General features: G+C 42.1%; 1 pseudogene; it reads right to left on the reverse strand.

The window, feature by feature from the left end:
• Positions 1-1,044: 1,044 nt before the first annotated feature.
• LOC134759950 (pentatricopeptide repeat-containing protein 2, mitochondrial-like) lies at positions 1,045-1,758 on the reverse strand (annotated as a pseudogene).
• Positions 1,759-2,830: the final 1,072 nt, after the last annotated feature.

The raw sequence follows: 2,830 nt of genomic DNA on the forward strand, positions 1-2,830 counted from the left end.
TTTCTTTCTTTCTTGTTTTTTGTAGAGATAGTGTCTATGTTGCGCAGGCTGGTCTCTGAACTCCTGGGCTCAATGGGTCCTCCTGCCTCGGCCTCCCAAAGTTCTGAGATTACAGGCATGAGCCACCATGCCCAGCCTCCCCATCATTATTTAGGCAGTTCCTTGCTTTTAGAAACTACAAGACGGTCCAAGATCATTTTATATTTTTCTTCCCCTGGAACCAGTCATTTTTCTAAGATGACCTGGTTGTGTTTAGTTACGAACAGTATTTTGAAACCTGGATCTGGGTGCTAGGTAGGTGCTCATTGCTGTTGGGGTGAGAGAGCGCTAAGGCTGTCTCAGTGGACATAGTTGGGAATATGGCAAATAGCCAATCACACTCACACTCACATGTATCTGCATGTATTTTCTCTTTTTACTTTTCTTTCTTTTTATTTTTTGCTTACAAACCTTTTTTATTTCTCTTATTTTGAGAAAATCTGATCCTACTGAACCTTGCATGAAGATTTCAAATCTATATGCAAATACGCATAGGCATTATTGTTTTGCATATGGAAAAATGACGGCTCAAGTCATAGAAATATATGATGGCAGAGCAGTGAGGAAATCCTGGGCTATTTTCTAACATGATAGAATAGGCTTTCAGACCTCTTGAATTCAGCAAGGATGTAATTTACAAGTAACTACTCCCTTGAAAATCAGAGTGACCACACTTGTAGTGAAATTCATTCCTGTGGTGCTTGCTGGGTTCCATTCTGGTGCTGGAAGCTGGACTGGAGACTGACCATGTTCCTTCAAGGATCCTCAGCAGTGTACAAGGGAAGCTCCTTTCTGAGGGAACCATGCTCGCATGTAGACCTTCACAGTAGTGCAACATCACTTCTCAGAGATCAGCATGCCACCATTCAGTGAACTCGGGAATTTCAAGAGGAGACTAAATGTCAGCACAGCGTCTACTGAAGTGCAATGCCTGCTTCTTAGGGAAGGCAATAACTCACTAGAAGCAGGCCCTTCAGATCCACAGGTGGGATGAAATGAGGATTATTACTCAGTCAAAAAGGACTGGTTGAGTGGCTGGAAGGTCCGACGGCTCATCATCCTTTTGTTTAATAGCAACATATGGGATTTCCTGTCCCTGGGGGTGTGGCAGAGCAGAGTACCCGAAGTACAAGTGGTGACCTGGCCACTGATGTGCAGTTTTCCATAGATCTCATTAAATCTGGCCACAAGGGCAGGCATATCCTTCACTTTTCCTTCACTTTTGCCAGCACTTCCTCTGAGAATGCATGTTTTTTTTTACTAATTTTAATAAATTTCCTTCTGCAGCATTTTTTTAGTATCTCTATCAGGGTTTCCAACATATGTGACTGGATATGGATTATAACAGTTAAATTAGCGCAGGCTATGCTTTCTGGATTCATGGTTTGAGAAAAAAATGGGCATAGCTTTTGCCACTTGGTTCTGATTCAGAGCTAACGCCACAAAGAAATGGGATGCTGTCCTGGAGAGAACCTCTCCTTTGAGTAGGGCTTCTTCTCTTAATGTAGAACAGATTTTGAAAGACTCAGGGCTATTCAGTTTGTTGCAAACTGCAAAAGTAAGAACATAGGATCTTTGGTGAATTTCACACCTTGATTTTTCATCTCTATCAATACTTCCAAAGCACTGTTATATTTGCCTTTGATAAATAACATATCCATCAAAATATTGAATGATGTGGAGTCTGAGAAGGAATCTCATAAATGCTGGTCTTTCATGAGCCCCTCAAGATCCAACCCATAACAGACTTATGAAAAGTGGTCCAATCCTATACTCCCCCAAAGTGATATTTCTGTTCCCTGCATGGTACCAGTAAATGACATTTTTAGCCGGCTCTGCATGGTCCTGGGACCCACAAAAATAAAGTAAGGTTATCAACTTCCCCTTCAAGATGAGCTTGTCAGTTTCTCTTCCAAATTCCTAAAATAGGTTTCTTTAGGAAAGAGTACATGCAACAGCCACCTTCTTGTGCTGAAATTCTTTTAATTTCACAATACTATCTGTAAGTAGATATCTGTTAGCTCTGAGAGGACAGCAGCCACAGGCAGAGCTGGAGCCTCGCACCCCAGGATACACCGAAATCTGCAGCACCTGCAGGAGAACTCTATTCAAGGGCCTAAGTGCAGCACATGTATTTTCTTTATGTAACATGTAAGTACTCACATATATTTTCTTCATGTAACTATATTGAAAACCATACATTTATACCAATACCTCAATTCAAATCCAACCCCACAAGCTCATATTAGGTTTTCTCTTCCCATATTTATATCTTAATTTTCTTATTTATAACTTTTTGATTTATAAATTTCTTCTCCCATATTCTTTAATATAGTTTCTTATTGCATCCATCTTCATGTATGTAACCAATCTCACCTTGCTGCCGCCGTTCCTCCTCCCATATGGATGCCCTTTACCCACTCGGGCTCTGACACTGTGCCAGGGCTGCCCCTCTACATGGGTGTCTGCCACTTGGGCCTGGATATCTCACACTAGGCAACCCCTCTGAGTGGACGTCTCCTTCACTTGCTCAGGCTGTGACTCTGCAGGCTGGGTTCCCCTCTCAGCCCCCTCAGACATCCCCCACCAGGGACACCTCTTCATCTCTCTTGGGTTCTGACTTCTTATTCCCATGCCAGATGGCCCCTCCTCATCAATGTCTACGACCTTGTTCTGCCCCACCTGGTGGCTTTAGGACTAAATTGTTTAGAAAGGGAAGGTTAGGGAAAGAGGAATTATATCTTCTGAAAATTCTATTATATAATAGAATTTTCCATATTGTTGAGTAGTC

The sequence above is a fragment of the Pongo abelii genome, chromosome 15 (genome assembly GCF_028885655.2).
Source record: "Pongo abelii isolate AG06213 chromosome 15, NHGRI_mPonAbe1-v2.0_pri, whole genome shotgun sequence".
Lineage (NCBI taxonomy): Eukaryota > Metazoa > Chordata > Mammalia > Primates > Hominidae > Pongo > Pongo abelii.